At 41.4% G+C, this 25,010-nt stretch overlaps 1 protein-coding gene across 1 annotated transcript in view; it reads right to left on the bottom strand.

The window, feature by feature from the left end:
* The window catches only part of LOC124000543 (phospholipid-transporting ATPase IC-like), a 70,361-nt gene extending 49,841 nt beyond the window's left edge, over window positions 1–20,520 (bottom strand). The window contains exon 1 of the mRNA XM_046306995.1: window positions 20,230–20,520. The gene's annotated coding sequence lies outside the window, so the exon portion shown is untranslated. The remainder of the gene's footprint in view (window positions 1–20,229) is intronic.
* Window positions 20,521–25,010: the final 4,490 nt, after the last annotated feature.

Raw genomic sequence — 25,010 nt, 5'->3', positions numbered from 1 at the left:
AATGGCCTGTACACTGGCAGCAGAATGGCCTGTACACTGGCAGCAGAATGGCCTGTACACTGGCAGCAGAATGGCCTGTACACTGGCAGCAGAATGGCCTGTACACTGGCAGCAGAATGGCCTGTACACTGGCAGCAGAATGGCCTGTACACTGGCAGCAGAATGGCCTGTACACTGGCAGCAGAATGGCCTGTACACTGGCAGCAGAATGGCCTGTACACTGGCAGCAGAATGGCCTGTACACTGGCAGTAGAATGGCCTGTAGTGAAGAGCTCAGGTGACTTTCAACATGGCACCACCACCATCGTAGGATGCCACCTTTCCAACAAGGCAGTTCGTCAAATTTCTGCTCTGCTTGACCTGCCCCGGTCAACAGTAAGCGCTGTTGTTGTGGAGTGGAAATGTCAAAGGAGCAAAACAGGCTCAGCTGCGAAGTGGTAGGCCACACAAGCTCACAGTGCTGAAGCGCGTAGCGTGTAAAAATCATCTGTCCTCAGTTGCAACACTCACTTCAGAGTTCCAAACTGCCTCTGGAAGCAATGTCAACACAATAACTGTTCGCCGGGAGCTTCGTGAAATGGATTTCCATGGCCGAGCAGCCGCACACAAGCCTAAGCTGGAGAGGTGGAAAACTCGCCGCCATTGAAATGGAGAAGTGAATACGCGTTCTCTGGATTGACGAATCACGTTTCACCATCTGGCAGTCTGACTGAAAAATCTGGGTTTGGCGGATGCCAGAACGCCACCTGCACCAATGCATAATGCCAACTGTAAAGTTTGGTGGAGGACGAATAAAGGTCTGGGGCTGAATTTGTCATGGTTCAGGGTAGTTCCCTTCATTCAATGAAAGGGAACTCTTAACGCTACAGCAAGCAATGGCATTCTAGACGATTATGTGCTTCCAAAACTGTGTGGCAACATTTTGAGTGGAGGCTGTTATAGCAGCAAAGGGGGGACCAACTCCATATTAATACCCATGATTTTGGAATGAGATGTTTGACGAGCAAGTATCCACACACTTTTGTAACATTTGTAACGTAGAACCATGAGCAAAAATAAAACTAAAAAGAGAATAACCCCCCCCCCCCCATCTTTCAACTACATAAAACCTTAAGGCAACAGGAGGTTTAAATATAGACAAATAGCCCAGGTGAATTTCCATTCCCAGTCACTAACCAGTTTTAAGAAGCTGGTGGCAATGAGGTTGATCAGCAAGGCAGCATTCCTAAAGTTAAACCCAGAGACAAAGAAGTGATCTACAGACAGAAAGCATCCGAGTCTCAAACGACACACTTTGTAGATGCACTACTGTTGGCCAGGGCTAGTGCTCTTATATAGGATAAATGTAGGTTGCTATTTGGGATGCAGACAGCTCTTCAGGTGACTACGCTGCTCTGTAGAGCTACCTCTTCAACACATGCCAAACTACACCCATCACAAATCACAGTAGAACCACAGCCAGAAATGTCAAGTCAGTCTGCCATTATTCCAGCTCAGGTTAAAAAAAAATATATATATATTTTTTTTAATTGATGGAAATTAATCACAGAACTAGACTTTAAAAAAAAAACTCTTCTCCCTGTCCCATGTCCACTCAACTGCACTGCCAAATCCAAAACAGCAATGTCAGCACAACAACTTGGTGTATTTATTGAGCCAATAATATGTAGGTAAGCATTTTGTGCCATGATATAAATGTAGATTACTACTACCAATAATACACAGAGCACACTATCATATAGTTAACTCAAATAGTTAACACACATAGTTAACACACTATCATATAGTTAACACACATAGTTAACACACATAGTTAACACACTATCATATAGTTAACACACATAGTTAACACACATAGTTAACACACTATCATATAGTTAACACACATAGTTAACACACATAGTTAACACACTATCATATAGTTAACACACATAGTTAACACACATAGTTAACACACATAGTTAACACACATAGTTAACACACATAGTTAACACACATAGTTAACACACATAGTTAACACACATAGTTAACACACATAGTTAACACACATAGTTAACACACTATCATATAGTTAACACACATAGTTAACACACATAGTTAACACACATAGTTAACACACATAGTTAACACACATAGTTAACACACTATCATATAGTTAACACACATAGTTAACACACATAGTTAACACACTAGCATATAGTTAACACACATAGTTAACACACATAGTTAACACACATAGTTAACACACATAGTTAACACACATAGTTAACACACATAGTTAACACACATAGTTAACACACATAGTTAACACACATAGTTAACACACTATCATATAGTTAACACACATAGTTAACACACATAGTTAACACACTATCATATAGTTAACACACATAGTTAACACACATAGTTAACACAGCATATAGTTAACACACATAGTTAACACACATAGTTAACACACATAGTTAACACACATAGTTAACACACATAGTTAACACACATAGTTAACACACATAGTTAACACACATAGTTAACACACATAGTTAACACACTATCATATAGTTAACACACATAGTTAACACACATAGTTAACACACATAGTTAACACACATAGTTAACACACATAGTTAACACACTATCACATAGTTAACACACATAGTTAACACACATAGTTAACACACATAGTTAACACACATAGTTAACACACATAGTTAACACACATAGTTAACACACATAGTTAACACACATAGTTAACACACATAGTTAACACACATAGTTAACACACATAGTTAACACACATAGTTAACACACATAGTTAACACACATAGTTAACACACATAGTTAACACACATAGTTAACACACATAGTTAACACACATAGTTAACACACATAGTTAACACACATAGTTAACACACTATCATATAGTTAACACACATAGTTAACACACATAGTTAACACACATAGTTAACACACATAGTTAACACACATAGTTAACACACATAGTTAACACACATAGTTAACACACATAGTTAACACACATAGTTAACACACATAGTTAACACACTATCATATAGTTAACACACATAGTTAACACACATAGTTAACACACATAGTTAACACACTATCACATAGTTAACACACATAGTTAACACACATAGTTAACACACATAGTTAACACACATAGTTAACACACATAGTTAACACACTATCATATAGTTAACACACATAGTTAACACACTATCATATAGTTAACACACATAGTTAACACACATAGTTAACACACATAGTTAACACACATAGTTAACACACATAGTTAACACACATAGTTAACACACATAGTTAACACACTATCATATAGTTAACACACATAGTTAACACACTATCATATAGTTAACACACATAGTTAACACACATAGTTAACACACATAGTTAACACACTATCATATAGTTAACACACATAGTTAACACACATAGTTAACACACATAGTTAACACACATAGTTAACACACTATAGTTAACACACATAGTTAACACACATAGTTAACACACATAGTTAACACACATAGTTAACACACATAGTTAACACACATAGTTAACACACATAGTTAACACACATAGTTAACACACATAGTTAACACACATAGTTAACACACATAGTTAACACACATAGTTAACACACATAGTTAACACACATAGTTAACACACATAGTTAACACACATAGTTAACACACTATCACATAGTTAACTCACATAGTTAACTCACATAGTTAACTCACATAGTTAACTCACATAGTTAACTCACATAGTTAACACACATAGTTAACACACATAGTTAACACACATAGTTAACACACTATCACATAGTTAACACACATAGTTAACTCATATAGTTAACACACATAGTTAACACACTATCATATAGTTAACACACATAGTTAACACACTATCATATAGTTAACACACATAGTTAACACACATAGTTAACACACATAGTTAACACACATAGTTAACACACATAGTTAACACACTATCATATAGTTAACACACATAGTTAACACACATAGTTAACACACATAGTTAACACACATAGTTAACACACTATCATATAGTTAACACACATAGTTAACACACATAGTTAACACACATAGTTAACACACATAGTTAACACACATAGTTAACACACATAGTTAACACACTATCATATAGTTAACACACATAGTTAACACACATAGTTAACACACTATCATATAGTTAACACACATAGTTAACACACATAGTTAACACACATAGTTAACACACATAGTTAACACACATAGTTAACACACATAGTTAACACACTATCACATAGTTAACACACATAGTTAACTCATATAGTTAACACACATAGTTAACACACTATCATATAGTTAACACACATAGTTAACACACTATCATATAGTTAACACACATAGTTAACACACATAGTTAACACACATAGTTAACACACATAGTTAACACACATAGTTAACACACTATCATATAGTTAACACACATAGTTAACACACATAGTTAACACACATAGTTAACACACATAGTTAACACACTATCATATAGTTAACACACATAGTTAACACACATAGTTAACACACATAGTTAACACACTATCATATAGTTAACACACATAGTTAACACACATAGTTAACACACTATCACATAGTTAACACACATAGTTAACACACATAGTTAACACACATAGTTAACACACATAGTTAACACACATAGTTAACACACTATCATATAGTTAACACACATAGTTAACACACATAGTTAACACACATAGTTAACACACATAGTTAACACACTATCACATAGTTAACACACATAGTTAACACACATAGTTAACACACATAGTTAACACACATAGTTAACACACATAGTTAACACACTATCACATAGTTAACACACATAGTTAACTCATATAGTTAACACACATAGTTAACACACTATCATATAGTTAACACACATAGTTAACACACTATCATATAGTTAACACACATAGTTAACACACATAGTTAACACACATAGTTAACACACTATCATATAGTTAACACACATAGTTAACACACATAGTTAACACACTATCACATAGTTAACACACATAGTTAACACACATAGTTAACACACATAGTTAACACACATAGTTAACACACTATCACATAGTTAACACACATAGTTAACTCATATAGTTAACACACATAGTTAACACACTATCATATAGTTAACACACATAGTTAACACACTATCATATAGTTAACACACATAGTTAACACACATAGTTAACACACATAGTTAACACACATAGTTAACACACTATCACATAGTTAACACACATAGTTAACTCATATAGTTAACACACATAGTTAACACACTATCATATAGTTAACACACATAGTTAACACACATAGTTAACACACTATCATATAGTTAACACACATAGTTAACACACTATCATATAGTTAACACACATAGTTAACACACATAGTTAACACACTATCATATAGTTAACACACATAGTTAACACACATAGTTAACACACTATCATATAGTTAACACACATAGTTAACACACTATCATATAGTTAACACACATAGTTAACACACTATCATATAGTTAACACACATAGTTAACACACTATCATATAGTTAACACACATAGTTAACACACATAGTTAACACACTATCATATAGTTAACACACATAGTTAACACACTATCATATAGTTAACACACATAGTTAACACACTATCATATAGTTAACACACATAGTTAACACACTATCATATAGTTAACACACATAGTTAACACACTATCACATAGTTAACACACATAGTTAACACACATAGTTAACACACTATCATATAGTTAACACACATAGTTAACACACTATCATATAGTTAACACACATAGTTAACACACATAGTTAACACACATAGTTAACACACATAGTTAACACACATAGTTAACACACATAGTTAACACACATAGTTAACTCATATAGTTAACACACATAGTTAACACACTATCATATAGTTAACACACATAGTTAACACAGTATCATATAGTTAACTCAAATAGTTAACACACTATCATATAGTTAACTCATAGATTTCAATGTCTTGTTAGATTATAGCTTTTTTTTTAAATGGGTAATGGTCAAACATCCTAAAGTGCCTCTCAGTGTGCCTCTCAGTGTGCCTCTCAGTGTGCCTCTCAGTGTTAGCCTCTCAGTGTTAGCCTCTCAGTGTTAGCCTCTCAGTGTTAGCCTCTCAGTGTTAGCCTCTCAGTGTTAGCCTCTCAGTGTTAGCCTCTCAGTGTTAGCCTCTCAGTGTTAGCCTCTCAGTGTTAGCCTCTCAGTGTTAGCCTCTCAGTGTTAGCCTCTCAGTGTTAGCCTCTCAGTGTTAGCCTCTCAGTGTTAGCCTCTCAGTGTTAGCCTCTCAGTGTTAGCCTCTCAGTGTTAGCCTCTCAGTGTTAGCCTCTCAGTGTTAGCCTCTCAGTGTTAGCCTCTCAGTGTTAGCCTCTCAGTGTTAGCCTCTCAGTGTTAGCCTCTCAGTGTTAGCCTCTCAGTGTTAGCCTCTCAGTGTTAGCCTCTCAGTGTTAGCCTCTCAGTGTTAGCCTCTCAGTGTTAGCCTCTCAGTGTTAGCCTCTCAGTGTTAGCCTCTCAGTGTGCCTCTCAGTGTGCCTCTCAGTGTGCCTCTAAGTAACTCAGTGTTAGCCTTTTGGCAGCAAGGTCTTTTAGTCTCTTGGCGAGGAGGTCATGACTGAGGAGTGTTTTGCTCCCATTATAAAGTCTGACATAGACCAGTAATTACCTCCTCACACCCACCGAAGCCAAAAACCCTGTTACATATAACCACTACATGACCTGCTCTCTTTAATTCAAATAGAGCAGTGAAGGAAACCATTCACACCAAACTGATCAGCGACTTGATCTGAATTACAAGTCCATTTTTACAAGCTTTTGTTAAAGTTAGAAAAATCAAGGAAACAAAAAAAACAATACAAAGGCTACATCATATTTTAATTAGTTTGATAATGTTATGTACTTTAGGTGTTTGGCACTAAGACAGCATTGAATGAGTTGTATTCCGCCATAAGCAAACAAGGAAACACTCACCCAGAGGCAGCGCTCACAGTAGCCAGGGACTTTAAATGCAGGGAAACTTAAATCCGTTTTTATCAAATTTCTGTCATCATGTTAAAATGTGCAACCAGAAGGAAAAGAACTCTGGACCACCTACAGTTGAAGTCGGAAGTTTACATACACTTAGGTTGGAGTCATTAAAACTCGTTTTTCAACCACTCCACAAATATCTTGTTAACAAACTATCGTTTTGGCAAGTCGGTTAGGACATCTACCTTGTGCATGACACATAATTTTTCCAGTAATTGTTTACAGACAGATTATTTCACTTATAATTCACTGCATCACAATTCCAGTGGGTCAGACGTTTACATACACTAAGTTGACTGTGCCTTTTAAACAGCTTGGAAAATTCCAGAAAATGATGTCATGGCTTTAGAAGCCACGTTCATCTGTACAAACAATAGTACGCAAGTATAAACACCATGGAGCCACGCAGCTGTCAATTCGCTCAGGAAGGTGACGCGCTCTGTCTCCTAGAGATTAACATACTTTTAAAAAACTTTCTGCAACTGGATCCTGGACTTCCTGACGGGCCGCCCCCAGGTGGTAAGGCTAGGTAACAACACATCCACCACACTGATCCTCAACACAGGGGCCCCTCAGGGGTGCGTTCTCAGTCCCCTCCTGTATTCCCTGTTCATGACTGCACGGCCAGGCACGACTCCAACACCATCATTAAGTTTGCTGATGACACAACAGTGGTAGGCCTGATCACCGAGAACGACGAGACAGCCTGTAGGGAGGAGGTCAGAGACCTGGCCGTGTGGTGCCAGAATAACAACCTCTCCCTCAACATGATCAAGACAAAGGAGATGATTATGGACTACAGAAAAAAGAGGGCCGAGCACACCCCCATTCTCATCGACATGGCTGCAGTGGAGCAGATTGAGAGCTTCAAGTTCCTTGGTGTCCACATCACCAACAAACATGGTCCAAGCACACCAAGTCCGTAATGAAGAGGTCACGACAAAACCTATTCCCCCTCAGGAGACTGAAAAGATTTGGCATGGGTCCTGAGATCCTCAAAAGGTTCTTCAGCTGCACTATCGAGAGCATCACTGCCTGGTATGGCAACTGCTCAGGCTCCGACCGCAAAGCACCACTGCTCTTTAATGATTTGATTACAGAGGGTAGTGCGAACGGCCCAGTACATCACTGAGGCCAAGCTTCCTGCCATCCAGGACCTTCATACCAGGCAGTGTCAGGAGGAAGGCCCTAACAAAAAAATGTAAAAGACTCCAGCCACCTTAGTCATACACTGTTCTATCTGCTACCGCACGGCAAACGGTACCGGAGCGCCAAGTCTAGGACCAAGAGGGATTTAAAACAGCTTCTACCCCCAAGTCACAAGAGTCCTAAACATCTTGTCAAATGGTTACCCAGACTATTTGCAGTGCCCCCCCCCCTCCCCTCCCCCACACCACTGCTACTCTCGGTTGTCATCTATGCATTGTTACTTTAATATTAATAACTCTACCTACATGTAAATCCTACCTCAAATAACCAGTGGCCCCCGCACATCGACTCTGTACCGGTACCCCCCCCCCCCCGTATATAGTCTCACTATTGTTATTTCACCACTGCTCTTTAATTACTTGTTACTTTTATCTCTTATTCTTAACTGTCTGTTTTTTTAATGAAAATGTCGGTTAGGGGTTCATAAGTAAGCATTTCACTGGAACCTGTACACCGGGTTGTATTCGACACGTGACTAATACAATTAGATTTAATTTGATTTGATGCACTTCCACACTGCACCCCCAGGTGGCAGCACTAACCATGTCCAAATGCAGAAGGATGCCTTGATAAGCACACGGGGTGCTGTCATTTATGGTGATGGTCAGTCAGTGTCCCAGCTGGCAGAGCTGTTCTTTTGTTGTTGAGTCTTTAGTTTGGGTATTTTTATTTTACCTTTATTTAACTAGTTAAGAACAAATTCTTATTTTCAATGACGGCCTAGGGGGTTAACTGCCTGTTCAGGGGCAGAACAACAGATTTGTACCTTGTCAGCTCGGGGGTTTGAACTGCTCTAACCACTAGGCTACCCTGCCGCCCCAAAACTGCCTTTGGTAGTTTTCCTTTTTGTTCATGTGTTTTGGTCACCATCGGGACAAATAATAACCTGCTTGGACTGGCCGACCAAGACGTCAAGAAGGAGCTGGCCTAAGGAAAGGTTTCTGTTTCCTGGGTACACACAACACCGAGTCACACACACTTACTTCCTACATTTACAGTTGAAGACGGACGTTTACATACAAAATATATTATATACTAGTAAAAATTCCCTGTCTTAGGTCAGTTAGGATCACCACTTTATTTTAAGAATGTTAAATGTCAGAATAATAGTAGAGAGAATGATTTATTTCAGCTTTTATTTATTTCATCACATTCCCAGTGGGTCAGAAGTTTCCATACACTCAATTACTATTTGGTAGCATTGCCTTTAAATTGTTTAACTTGGGTGAAATGTTTTGGGTAGCCTTCCACAAGCTTCCCACAATAAATTGGGTGAATTTCGGCCCATTCCTCCTGACGCAGCTGGTGTAACTGAGTCAGGTTTGTAGGCCTCCTTGCTCGCGAAGATTTTTCCTCCCCTAACACGATCAATGTTGCGCCGCCTTAAGGGTCTCACGGTCACGGCCGGTTACGACGACAGCCTGGAAACGAACCCGGATCTGTAGTGACACAGCTAGCACTGTGATGTAGTGTCTAAGAAGGCTGTGCCACTTGGGAGGCCCATCAAATTAAATGTTTAAAAGTGTAGACCTTACTGTGAAATGCTTAGTTATAAACCCTTAAATTAACAATGCAGTTCAAGAAATAGAGTTAAGAAAATATTTACTAAATAAAAAAAGTTTAAAATTTTTAAAAATATATTTTTTAAATAAATTTAAAAAGGTAGAACCAACGTTAACCTCCACTCCCAAGGGGAGAGTTGCACACAGCTAGGCTAAGGGTAGGCAGGTAGGCCGCACCCTTATTTGACTAACTAAGCAAGGTCTCTCGCTCCCTGTCTGCAGTGATGTCACACTAACAGAGAGCTCCACTACCATTCCTTCCTGCTGTGCAGTGCCTAGTGGTCTGAATAATCTCTCCTTCCTCCTGAAGTGGGAACTCAATGGGTGTGTTCGAGTAGTAAGGCTAACGAAGCCAACTAGACAAAAGTTGCCAGATTAAGTCGGGGTTGGGAGGGGGTTGCATCTGCGACAGCCGAAAGTCCAACACTGAAGGGGTTTTCCAACAGCAAGGCTATGATCAATGTTGCAGTGTCAACGTAGCTGCTATTGTTTATATAAAAAGGTTAATTTACGAAAATAAAAATGTGAAAAATAAGCTTTTTCCCCCCAAATCATACACTCAAACTGAAAACATAATGGGGTGTACAATTCATTGGTTAGAGAGAGAGGTCTCACATCACTTTTGTATCCCTGTAGCATTAGTAAAGGTGGTTCCTGTCTGAGTGATGTCTTTGACGACGTTCTCAACGGTCACACAGAAAACAAAGAGTGATTGGTCGACAAATAGGGCCTCCCACTAAGCAGGCGATTGCTGCATGGTACTAGTTGGTGAGAAGCAACTTGAAGGACAGTCTTTAAAAACTGCATGACCTTTGACCAAATGGTGTTTGTTAAGTTCCTGCAGTCGACATGCAAGTTGGATTTTTTTTTTATCCCCATAATGCAACACACTTTGAAAAGGCGGTGACCAATGATGGTCACTCACTAGACAAAATGTATCTGCTTAAAACATGCCCACACACTACTCCCCCACACACTACTCCCCACACACTACTCCCCACAAATACTAAGCAGCGGATTGGTCCAAGCATGGACTAGTTTCCATATTGGCTACCAGTTATTTTGTTTCAAATCCATGAAGGGAAGTTGACAAGCGCACACTCCGGGAGAACGGACAGATTATTGGTCATACAACTCGTCTCCATTAAAATAGGTTCTTTTTTACCCTTTTTTTCTCCCCAATTTCGTGTTATTTAATTAGTAGAGTCTTGTCTCATCGCTGCAAGTCCCGTACAGGCGAAGGTCGAGAGTAGAGGCGAAGTCATGCGTCCTCCAAAACAAAACCCCAACCTAGCAGCACTGCTTCTTGACAACGCACATCCAACTCGGAAAGCCAGCAGCCGCACCAATGTGTCGGAGGAAACACTGTGCACCTGGCGACCTGGTCAGCGTGCACTGCGCCCCGACCCACCACAGGATTCGCTAGTGCGCGATGAGACAAGGATATCCCTGCCGGCCAAACCCTCCCTAACCCGGACGACGCTAGGCCAATTGTGTATCGCCCCATGGACCTCCCGGTCGCGGCCGGCTGCAACAAAGCCTGGCTCGAACCCAGAGCCTCTGGTGGCACAGCTAGCACTGCCTTAGACCACTGCGCCACCCGGCAGGCTCCATGATCATCTTGTGTAAAGACTATAAACTACTAAATAAATCAAATATGACTGCCTGGCAGTCTGCCTGGCAGTCTATGACCATGCTGTGATTTGAGAGAGAACAAGTTCCAGAATAGAAGAACAGCAGAATGGAGGAGACAGTGAGCAGCGTATAGGCCTTATATAACATGACGGTAGACTGCCAACTGTACGAGGAGTACATCTATCATCCCGAATGTTATGATCAAATTCAGGACAAAACTTAACGTGGCACGTTGAAGTATTTTGAGTGTTGTGAATTGATTGTGTACGGAACTTGAAATATAACGAGTGTTGTGAAAGTTTTGTTTTTCCAAATTCTTAAGACGTTACATTTCATATCTTGAACAAGAAAAATGTGTTTTCTGGCAGAGAACAGAACGAGGAATGCGTTTCTAATGTACAGCGAGCCTCTGACCTTACACTGCCACGACGATCCTACTATTCTATGATTCTGAGAGCTCGAACACATGGATCCCCACATGGAGAACATCCCCAAACTCACTCAAACAAATCAGTTTACCACAATCGAGATCAAAAAGGCAGCAACTGTATTCTAGACCCACAGAGATATTCCCTGAAATTCACGACCACTAAAATCAGTGGGATGGACTAAATATAAAATGTGACTTTTGGGTTACATCCTAAATGTCACCCTATTCCCTATATAGTGCACTACTTTAGACCAGAGCCCTATAGAACCCTATTCCCTATATAGTGCACTACTTTAGACCAGAGCCCTATGGAACTCTATTCCCTATATAGTGCACTACTTTAGACCAGAGCCCTATGGAACCCTATTCCCTATATAGTGCACTACTTTAGACCAGAGCCCTATGGAACCCTATTCCCTATATAGTGCACTACTTTAGACCAGAGCCCTTGGGAACCCTATTCCCTATATAGTGCACTAGTTTAGACCAGAGCCCTCTGAGGGGGTCACGGTCCTCCTCCACTTCGCTCTACACATACCGCGGTTTGTCGTGATCTCTGGCGGTATCCGTCGGCCTGGCACGACGCACTGCCATGGCGACAGTGCGGAAGAGGGGAGAGAGATGAGGGACAACAGGCATTGGGAACACCTTTCAAAAGGAGCCTCTGCCTGCCTGCCTTCACATACCTGGCTGCCTGCCTCCACGCACCTGGCTGCCTGCCTGGCTACCTCACATACCTGGCTGCCTGCCTGGCTGCCTGCCTGCCTCCACATACCTACCTGGCTGCCTGCCTGCCTCCACATACCTACCTGGCTGCCTGCCTGCCAGCCTGCCTCCACATACCTACCTGGCTGCCTGCCTGCCTGCCTCCACATACCTGGCTGCCTGCCTGCCTGCCTCCACATACCTGGCTGCCTGCCTGCCTGCCTCCACATACCTGGCTGCCTGCCTGCCTGCCTCCACATACCTGGCTGCCTGCCTGCCTCCACATACCTGGCTGCCTGCCTGCCTCCACATACCTGGCTTGCTGCCTGCCTCCACATACCTGGCTCGCTGCCTGCCTCCACATACCTGGCTCGCTGCCTGCCTCCACATACCTGGCTCGCTGCCTGTCTACCTCCCATACCTGGCTCGCTGCCTGCCTGGCTACCTCCCATACCTGGCTCGCTGCCTGCCTGGCTACCTCCCATACCTGGCTCGCTGCCTGCCTGGCTACCTCCCATACCTGGCTTCCCTGCCTGGCTGGCTACCTCACATACCTGGCTGCCTGCCTGGCTGGCTACCTCACATACCTGGCTGCCTGCCTGGCTGGCTACCTCACATACCTGGCTGCCTGCCTGGCTGGCTACCTCACATACCTGGCTGCCTGCCTGGCTGGCTACCTCACATACCTGGCTGCCTGCCTGGCTGGCTACCTCACATACCTGGCTGCCTGCCTGGCTGGCTACCTCACATACCTGGCTGCCTGCCTGGCTGGCTACCTCACATACCTGGCTGCCTGCCTGCCTGCCTTCACATATCTGGCTCGCTGCCTGCCTGGCTTGGAACCTGAGACAAGAGTTTCACTAAAGATTGTATGTTTGTTTTACTCCATGTGTAACTCTGTGTTGTTGTATGTGTCGAACTGCTTTGCTTTATCTTGGCCAGGTCGCAGATGCAAATGAGAACTTGTTCTCAACTAGCCTACCCGGTTAAATAAAGGTGAAATAAATCAAATAACCTAAAGCTTCCCGCCCCCATCTAGATATTTAACATAGCCCAACTGTCCCTCACACAAATGCCAATGCTCCCCAGAGGGGGGAGGTCAGGGGTTAAAACACAGAGTTTAACAGAAAACAGGAAACACAGTCCTCTTTACCCACCAGACCCTAACAGGAAACACAGTCCTCTTTACCCACTAGACCCTAACAGGAAACACAGTCCTCTTTACCCACTAGACCCTAACAGGAAACACAGTCCTCTTTACCCACTAGACCCTAACAGGAAACACAGTCCTCTTTACCCACTAGACCCTAACAGGAAACACAGTCCTCTTTACCCACTAGACCCTAACAGGAAACACAGTCCTCTTTACCCACTAGACCCTAACAGGAAACACAGTCCTCTTTACCCACTAGACCCTAACAGGAAACACAGTCCTCTTTACCCACTAGACCCTAACAGGAAACACAGTCCTCTTTACCCACTAGACCCTAACAGGAAACACAGTCCTCTTTACCCACTAGACCCTAACAGGAAACACAGTCCTCTTTACCCACTAGACCCTAACAGGAAACACAGTCCTCTTTACCCACTAGACCCTAACAGGAAACACAGTCCTCTTTACCCACTAGACCCTAACAGGAAACACAGTCCTCTTTACCCACTAGACCCTAACAGGAAACACAGTCCTCTTGACCCACTAGACCCTAACAGGAAACACAGTCCTCTTGACCTACTAGACCCTAACAGGAAACACAGTCCTCTTGACCTACTAGACCCTAACAGGAAACACAGTCCTCTTTACCCACTAGACCCTAACAGGAAACACAGTCCTCTTTACCTACTAGACCCTAACAGGAAACACAGTCCTCTTTACCCACTAGACCCTAACAGGAAACACAGTCCTCTTTACCTACTAGACCCTAACAGGAAACACAGTCCTCTTTACCTACTAGACCCTAACAGGAAACACAGTCCTCTTTACCTACTAGACCCTAACAGGAAACACAGTCCTCTTGACCTACCAGACCCTAACAGGAAACACAGTCCTCTTTACCCACCAGGCCCTAACAGGAAACACAGTCCTCTTTACCCACTAGACCCTAACTGGAAACACAGTCCTCTTTACCTACTAGACCCTAACAGGAAACACAGTCCTCTTTACTCACTAGAACCTAACAGGAAACACAGTCCTCTTTACCCACCAGACCCTAACAGGAAACACAGTCCTCTTTACCCACTAGACCCTAACAGGAAACACAGTCCTCTTTACCTACTAGACCCTAACAGGAAACACAGTCCTCTTTACCCACTAGACCCTAACAGGAAACACAGTCCTCTTTACCCACTAGACCCTAACAGGAAACACAGTCCTCTTTACCTCCTAGACACTAACAGGAAACACAGTCCTCTTTACCTACTAGACCAGGTAACACAGTCCCTTTAACTGGACCCTAACAGGAAACACAGTCCTCTTTACCCACTAGACCCTAACAGGAAACACAGTCCTCTTTACCCACTAGACCCAACAGGAAACACAGTCCTCTTTACCCACTAGATCCTAACAGGAAACACAGTCCTCTTTCCACTAGACCAACAGGAAACACAGTCCTCTTTACCTACTAGACCCTAACAGGAAACACAGTTTTGGACACTAGTGACAATGGAAACACAGTCCTGTTAAAACAAGACCCTAACAGAACTCCTCTTTACCTTCTGACCCTGCAAGGAAAACAGTCCTCTTTACCTACTAGACTTTTACAAAACACAGTCCGCTTTACCTACTAGACCCTAAAGGAAACACAGTCCTTTTAAAACTAGACCCTAACAGGAAACACAGTCCTCTTTACCTACTGACCATAACAGGAAACACAGTCCTGTTTACCCACTGACCCTAACAGGAAACACAGTCCTCTTTACCTACTAGACCTAACAGGAAACATGTTTTTTTCACCTAATGACCTGAACAGGATTACAGGGACTCTTTACCTACTATATTCAACAGGAAACAAAATCCTGAACCTACTAGACCCTAACAGGAAACACAGTCTCTTTACCTGCTATTTAACAGGAAACACAGTCCTCTTTCCTCACTAGACCCTATTTTTTTTGGAAACAAATGAACTCAAGACTTCCAGACAATGTCAAATGTGATAACAGGAAACACCCTCTTTACCCACTAGACCCTAACAGGAAACACAGTCCTCTTTCCCACTGGATGAACAGGAAACAACAGTCCTCATTATCCCACTAGACCCTAACAGGAAACACAGTCCTCTTTACCCACTAGACCTAACAACAGAGCCTCATCCACTAGACCTAACAGGAAACACAGTCCTCTTTAAAACTAGACCCTAACAGGAAACACAGTCCTCCTTGGCCACTAGACCCTGGAAACACAGTCCTCTTTACCCACTAGACCCTAACAGGAAACACATTCCTCTTTACCCACTAGACCCTAACAGGAAAAAGTAAATTTACCCACTAGACCCTAACAGGAAACACAGTCCTTTACCCAGACCCTGACAGAAACACAGTCCTCTTTACCCACTAGACCCCAACAGGAAACACAGTCCTCTTGCATCCTTTCAGGAAACACAGTCCTTCTTGACCTTAACCTAACAGGAAACACAGTCCTCTTTGATCAACAAATAAGGTTTTTATATGTAAGATGAAATAAAGAGCACTAGACCCTAACAGGAATTATTTAGTCCCCTTTACCTATAACCCTAAAAGGAAAACAGTTCTTTGTCACTTCCCAGAGCCACTAACAAAACACAGTCCTCTTTCTTATGTTTAATAAAGGAAACACAGTCCTGTTGTGTGTGTGACCCTAACAGGAAACACAGTCCTGTGTGGTGTGTGTGTGGCAGGCTTACAATGATGGAAAAAGTAACTCTTTACCCATTTGAGACCCTAACTGGTCACAGTCCTTTTACCTACTAGACCCTAACAGGAAACACAGTCCTCTTTTCACAGACCCTTTGTGGAAACACAGTCCTCTTTACTTAGTATTTTAACAGGAAACACAGTCCTTTTACCCACTCAGACCCTAACAGGAAACACAGTTTATTTTTGTTGTGACCCTAACAGGAAACACAGTTTCTTTACCCACTAGACCCTAACAGGAAACACAGTGTCTTTACCCACTAGACCCTAACAGGAAACACAGTCCTCTTTACCCACTAGACCCTAACAGGAAACACAGTCCTCTTTTGGGACCATATTTAGACCCTAACAGGAAACACAGTCTCTGTTTACCCAGATAGACCCTAACAGGAAACACAGTCCTTTTTGTTTTTAGACCCTAACAGGAAACACAGTCCTCTTTACCCACTAGACCCTAACAGGAAACACAGTCCTTTTTACCCACTAGACCCTTCAACAGGAAAAACAGTCCTCTTTACCCATTTGAGACCCTAACAGAGTCCTCTTTACCTACTAGACCCTAACAGGAAACACAGTCCTCTTTCACAACATTTGACCTTAAAGTCAGGAAACAAAGTCCTCTTTACCCACTAGACCCTAACAGGAAACCAGTTATTTCCATATGACCCTAAAAGGAAACAGAGTCCTCTTTACCTACTAGACCCTCCACAGTCCAGACCTACACCCTCAGGTCACAGTCCTCTTTACCTACTAACCCTAACAAGAGACTCAACAACCAACAGGAAACACAGTCCTCTTTACCTGACAGTTAAAGATTTACAGTCCTTTTACCTACTAGACCCTAACAAAACACAGTCCTCTTTACCTACAAACCCTAACAGGAAACACAGTCCAAATCATTACCTGAACAAGACCCTAACAGGAAACAAGTCCTCTTTACCTACTAGCCCTAACAGTCTGAAACACAGTCCTCTTTACCTACTAAACCCTAACAGGAAACACAGTCCTCTTTACCTACTAGACCCTAACAGGAAACACAGTCCTCTTTACCTACTAGACCCTAACAGGAAACACAGTCCTCTTTACCTACTAGACCCTAACAGGAAACATGCTTTACCTAACAGACCCAACAGGAAACACAGTCCTCTTTACCTACTAGACCCTAACAGGAAAACAGTCCTCCATTAAAAATGGAATTTTCTAAAAGGAAACAGTCCTCTTTACCAGACACTAACAGGAAACAATGTCTTGAATAGTTTAACATGTTATTGCTCCAACCCCGTGACAAACTGACACAGTTCAGCGCAAGATGACAGTTAGACACAATGAAGTTTTCCTGCGCTTCAGCTTAGCTAGCCAACGTCACCTACAGCATCCACAGAGAGGCTCTCCACTGCCATCTTCCGATACTGTTGCTGTCAAGGGAATGACTGACAGCATGAAAGACTGTTTCACACTAGTGACAATGGTTACCTTTGTTAGCAAGCCCTAACTCTCAGGCTGTTTTCTGCACATCACTGACTGGCCCTACCTGCAACGCTATCCTCTACAACATACAAGTCACTGACTGGCCCTATTAAGGCTATCACTCTTTTTAAGAGAACACGTCACTGACTGGCCCTACCTCAGGCTGTCCTCTAAGGAACACATCACTGACTGGCCCTACCTCAGGCTGTCGTCTAAGGAACATGTCACTGTCTGGCCCTACCTCAGGCTGTCCTCTAAGGAACACATCACTGACTGGCCCTACCTCAAGCTGTCCTCTAAGGAACATGTCAACTGATTCAACGCTGGGACAAAATTGAAGGCTAATTAGGGTGGAGGACATTAAAATTTAAAGGACACCCTAGGTCTTTCCATCATTGCATGATTTTTTTGTGTGCAAAGAACTCAAGCTATAAGACAATAAAGGAAATAGGGTGTCATTTGGGAGTTGGATGGAAACATAGAAGGTAGTCATCCACAAAATGGATGACACAAACAACTGGATTCATTATCCCTTTCATGCCCTGCCTCCAGTCCACTTACCGTTACCTGAACAACAGAGCCTCATCGGTTCTGTGAACATTATATTTAAAATCAGAAGCCACTACCAGATTATCCTGCCTTGGCAACATTACACTGTTAAGACACTGGTGCTCTTTGCAACCATCAACCATTTAAACCCTAGCCTCCTAGCAGGAAAAATAAATGTTCAACAGGCACAGACTGTGTGTGGAAACCATGTGGAACACATTCAGGAAGTGCATTGACCCTCAGGCCGTCCATTATAATTGTCATCCTTTCAAGCACATCCTTCTATCACCTGTCAATATCAATTATTCACAGTGTTTGATGAACAAATAAGGTTTTTATATGTAAGATGGTTAAATAAAGAGCACAATTAATATATTATTATTTATGCCTTGGTCCTATAATATAGGGTATATAGGGTAACAAGGTGGTGACTGACATATTGCAGTGGTAGAAAGTAATCAGTTGTTGTTGTTGCTCTCTCTCTCAAGGCAACTCCGCAGTCTTTCCCTCTGCGGGAAATGGTGGCATCTAGATCTGCATTCCTAGTAATACACTTGCATCACCTGTGGACAGGCTCGTACAAAAAGCATCCTCCAACTGCATTGTTGGTTAAGAGCTTGTATGTAAGTAATTTCACAGTAAAGGTCTACACCTTTGTATTCAGCGCATGTGACAAATACAATTTGATTTGATTCAGTCTGCAAAGACATTATTTTTCTTCCTTAACTAGCTTTAATGGCACCACCTGTACACCACCTTGTTCACAAAAAATGGTTCGCTCTTACAGTGAGTCATATGGCTTGCTATATAAAGCAGGCAGACAGGCATCCAGTTACTGCTTGATTGAATTTTAGAAAAGTGACCGAAGCAACTTTGAGCATGGTATAAAATTGTCAGTGCCAGGCATGCCGGTTCCACTATCTCAGCAACGGCCTCCTAGGCTTTTCACACAAGACAGTGTTCTGGGGTTTACTGAGAATGGTGCGACAAACACACTAAATCTAGTTGAGGAAAATGATGCATTTGCAGCCTGAATCAAGGATGCTTTATGTACGAGCCGGTCCATAGGGGCCAGGTGTGTATTACCGGGAATGCACATCAATCCAAGACTCTAGCGCAGATCTAGCGGCCTGACGGCCATTGTCAGCTGCCTATGCTGAGTGTTTATATAAAAAGAGTGAGAGACCCTTCTCCATTCTGAAGCAACCCTATAGATCGTGTGTCGAGACACCGTCTCCAGGAAGAGTATCAAGACTACAATGAAATGTCATTCACATCCCGTGTAGGGAATCATAATAAAGTGTTAAACAATTCAAGTGTAAAATAAAGGACATGGAAAAGTTAAACTACACTGAAACAATGCAAATATGTATAAGAACGTCGGGAAATAACATAAGTGGTCTGTTCATAGCCAATATGTGATCAATTAAATCGCCTTTCAAATGTGGATTTCCTCGATTTGATTCAGTTCTCGATTTTTAGATTGTCAGTGGATGAAATAACGTCAATTGCGAACGTCACACTTCACAAATCCTTGGAAATAACTTTAATTTGGAGGCGGATAATACAGCTAACTACTCACCAGTATTATTCTATGTCGATAATTTCTTTTTTTTTCTTTCCGTGTGATCTTCCAGTTTCTGGTTATTGTACCATGTTTGTTCTGTCCTCGCCACAAACAATTGTGGAGTTTTGTTCACTCCCTTTACCTGCGTAATGGCTACCTGGCTTACATACCAACCCTGAAACTTGACAAACTGGCCTGACAGGATGAGTTTTAAATATAACTTCACAAAAAAAACGCTTTCTGTTTCATTAAAACAAACGACCAAAAAAAGAACAATTTCGGAGCTGAAATGACATGTAGTTTACACACTACCCATCTTTGACTGACACGCACGTGACCGACCGGGTAACGATGTAATCCCAATAAAACGGAAAGAAGAGGTTTTGGGCAAGAAGGGATACAATTTGTCAGAATTGACTTTTCGTATCAGGTTAAGATAATTTACGCAGCAGGTTAGGGTTACTGTAGGTTATGGAAAGGGAATGAGTTAGTGTTTGCTAAAAGTTTCAAATAAAATAATTGACATCAATTTGTATCTCATCTAGCCAAGACATTAATCAGTTGCATGATAAACTGCTTTATATCCGTAAATAAAAGTATATATAAAGACTGCCCCCATTGACAACTCACAATGACATCAGCTATATTATTATATAACATGTTTAATTGTAAAGTTTTCCTATTATAAACATTTGTACATTAATGTAAATGTCATGCTCTTATAGTTATTTTGCTATTAACCACATGACTATGAGGCAAATGTATCGCTATGTTAAGAATGCAATCAAATACCGAGGTAAAACCAGTTTCAGGTTGGATATTCGCCTGTAGTTTTCCTAACCTCCACCAAACAGCAGTTAGGGGCCTTCAACATAGTGACAAATCCATTTTCTTCAAATTTCAATAGCTGTTTAACCATTACTCCTAAAACGTTTGGTTCTAGCCAACCCAATGGCATAGACACTCGTAAAAAAACGTTTTCTTTGGTCGATTTACATCTCAAACTATTTTAAATTATTTATTTACATTTTTTTGAATTTCAATAGCTCATTGGTCACATGACCTAATGACTTCAAACAAGGTTCAGAATGTCCACTGACCACCCTTCTATATTACACACCCTTGTAGTTTGTTTTTACATTCATTTTTCTAAATTTAAGTGTAGGCTTGCAGGCCTTCATTTTACATGGGTGTTTAAAAATAAATGTTTAAGTTAATAAATGTTCCATCCTTGTAATAACTATCTTTCACATGGACACTGAAAATATTCACAAATGTGATATGGATCAAGGACAGAGGGCGGCAGGGTAGCCTCGTGGTTAGAGCGTTGGACTAGTAACCGGAAGGTTGCAAGTTCAAATCCCCAAGCTGACAAGGTACAAATCTGTCGTTCTGCTCCTGAACAGGGGGCAGTTAAGAATTTGTTCTTAACTGAAATGCCTAGTAAAATGAAGGTAAATTTTTTTATAAAAAGGTGCTTCAAGGAAGGCGTGAGGTAGGCCTTGTGAAAAACAATGTTTCATATGCTCTTTTTAATCACAGTAATAGGCAGTGATTTGCAGGTCACAGTGAGCTTGATAGCATCACTTTCATATACATTATTATTGTACATTAAGACAAATCCTTCTACGTTGAGTATTAGAACGCAGTTTACATAACCTGATAACTTGATATTTGAGTGCATTCACAACAAACCACCTGCAGACAACTTACAAAATACAATAGTGCATTTGAGGGTTTGTTTTTGTCTGATGAAAGTAGTTATTTGATGCATGGCCTACTATTTCTAACTGGAAAAAATAAATTCCTACGTCTTTTGTGAGTAAAATCCTTTTTCCAAAATTGATTTAGGTACATTTTTGTGTAATTGGTATGAGGGTTGTGATATGGGTCCTTTAATAGTAAAATTGTTTAAGGGATCAATACATTTCTATATTGCTTCCCCAGTATCTGCATGAACCATCAGGCCAAGTGTTTTTGGTTGACCCTGCTGGACAGGAAGTGAAGGAGAAATCGGAACACGCTGCATTCAAATTCAGGTCTTAGTTATTCCATTGTTCTGGATCTAATACATATTAGCATTTTACATACAGTCATAAGTGTAATCATTTTTTATGACATACTGTGGAAAAACTGGCTGCTGGCTCTGTCACTTTCAGACATGCGCAGAGCAGACTGAAAGGGGAAGGGTAGCTCTTGACTTGAACCACAGGGGTTCTCTGTCCCTTGACATTCAATTGGCACCGTTGACCTGTATGTATTCTCTCCTGATTGGCTCTGTGGTGCTCTGTGGTGCTCTGTGGTGCTCTGTAGTGCTCTGTGGTGCTCTGTGGTGCTCTGTGGTGCTCTGTGGTGCACAGTCTGGCAGTCTGACTAAAGTGCCAGAAGTATGAGAAGAGACATCCTCCTTTGTATTTATGATAACAAATATTTCCTAACACTTTGGATCCTATTCTTGGACAGTTAGAAGACACAATGCATCAATGCAAAAAAACAAAACAAAAAAAAGACGAATTACTGTCCATGAGTAACCTCAACCTTGTGTCTGTGGGTGTTTGAACCAATAAAGTGCCAGAGCAGTGATGTTTTGGGGCTGTTGCTGGGCAACACAGACTTTCAACTCCATCCAAAGATTTTCTATGGGATTGAGATCTGGAGACTGGCTAGGCCACTCCAGGACCTTGAAATGCTTCTTACGAAGCCACTCCTTCGTTGCCTGGGCGGTGTGTTTGGGATCATTGTCATGCTGAAAGACCCAGCCACATTTCATCTTCAATGCCCTTGCTGATGGAAGGAGGTTTTCACTCAAAATCTCACGATACATGGCCCCATTCATTCTTTACTTTACACGGATCAGTCGTCCTGGTCCCTTTGCAGAAAAACAGCCCCAAAGCATGATGTTTCCACCCTCATGCTTCACAGTAGGTATGGTGTTCTTTGGATGCAACTCAGCATTCTTTGTCCTCAAACACGACGAGTTGAGTTTTTACCAAAAAGTTATATTTTGGTTTAATCTGACCATATGACATTCTCCCAATCTTCTTCTGGATCATCCAAATGCTCTCTAGCAAACTTCAGACGGGCCTGGACATGTACTGGCTTAAGCAGGGGGACACGTCTGGCACTGCAGGATTTGAGTCCCTGGTGGCGTAGTGTGTTACTGATGGTAGACTTTGTTACTTTGGTCCCAGCTCTCTGCAGGTCATTCACTAGCACCCCCGTGTGGTTCTGGGATTTTTGCTCACCGTTCTTGTGATCATTTTGACCCCACGGGGTGAGATCTTGCGTGGAGCCCCAGATCAAGGGAGATTATCAGGGTTCTTGTATGTCTTCCATTTCTTAATAATTGCTCCCACAGTTGATTTATTCAAACCAAGCTGCTTACCTATTGCAGATTCAGTCTTCCAGGCCTGGTGCAGGTTTACAATTTTGTTTCTGGTGTCCTTTGACAGCTCTTTGGTCTTGGCCATAGTGGAGTTTGGAGTGTGACTGTTTGAGGTTGTGGACAGGTGTCTTTTATACTGATAACAAGTTCAACCAGGTGCCATTAATACAGGTAACGAGTGGAGGACAGAGGAGCTTCTTAAAGAGGAAGTTACAGGTCTGTGAGAGCCAGAAATCTTGCTTGTTTGTAGGTGACCAAATACTTATTTTCCACCATAATTTGCAAATGAATTCATTTAAAATCCTACAATGTGATTTTCCTGATTTTTTCCCTCATTTTGTCTGTCATAGTTGAAGTGTACCTATGATGAAAATTACAGGCCTCTCTCGTCATTTTAAGTGGGAGAACTTGCACAATTGGTGGCTGACTAAATACTTTTTTGCCCCACTGTATATCTCACTGGTCACCCACATAGCCAATTCTTCCTTTGGCTGCCTTTCCTTCCAGTTCTCTGCTGCCAATGACTGGAACGAACTGCAAAAATCACTGAAGCTGGAGACTCATATCTCCCTCACTAGCTTTAAGCATCAGCTGTCAGAGCAGCTCACTGATCATTGCACCTGTACATAGCCCATCTGTAAATAGCCCATCCAACTACCTCATCCCCATATTGTTATTTATTTTATTTATATATTTTTTTTTATTTTGCTCCTTTGCACCCCAGTATCTCTACTTGCACATTAATCTTCTGCACATCTATCACTCCGGTGTTTAATTGCTAAATTGTAATTATTTCCCCACTACGGCCTATTTATTGCCTTACCTTCCTAATCTTACTTCATTTGCACACACTATATATAGATTTTTATATTGTTTTATTGACTGTACGTCTGTTTATTCCATGTGTAACTCTGTGTTGTTGTTTGTGTCACACCACTTTGCTTTATCTTGGCCAGGTCGCAGTTGTAAATGAGAACTTGTTGTCAACTGGCCTACCTGGTTAAATAATGGTGAAATAAAACAAATATATATTTTTTTATACTATATCTGGGAATGTCTTTTGTCCGTCCTACATGTAGTGTTGGTACATTGCTATTGCAAATAGAAGTATTATGTTTCCACAACTGATATTTTCAGATATTATTTTGACAAACACACTTTGGTGCTTACAATTTATTCTCTATTGTCATAGATTTGGTGGGCACTGTCATCTGTGATCTGATTTTCTTTAATTAAGCACGTACTGATGAACCTGTCACTTAATATTTTTTTCTTGAAGTCTACAAACGCTCTACATTTTTTCGCTCTGTGACAGGGTTGGATCCTATATGGTTATTTTATTATTGTCCTGTGAATGGTTCAGTGCCTATAATGTAGGCTGTGTGTAGAATGGGGCATAAAGGAAATTACC

The sequence above is a fragment of the Oncorhynchus gorbuscha genome, linkage group LG16 (genome assembly GCF_021184085.1).
Source record: "Oncorhynchus gorbuscha isolate QuinsamMale2020 ecotype Even-year linkage group LG16, OgorEven_v1.0, whole genome shotgun sequence".
NCBI classification, from domain to species: domain Eukaryota; kingdom Metazoa; phylum Chordata; class Actinopteri; order Salmoniformes; family Salmonidae; genus Oncorhynchus; species Oncorhynchus gorbuscha.
The sequence above is the reverse complement of the archived record's forward strand: the minus strand, read 5'-3'. Positions and strand labels throughout refer to the sequence as shown.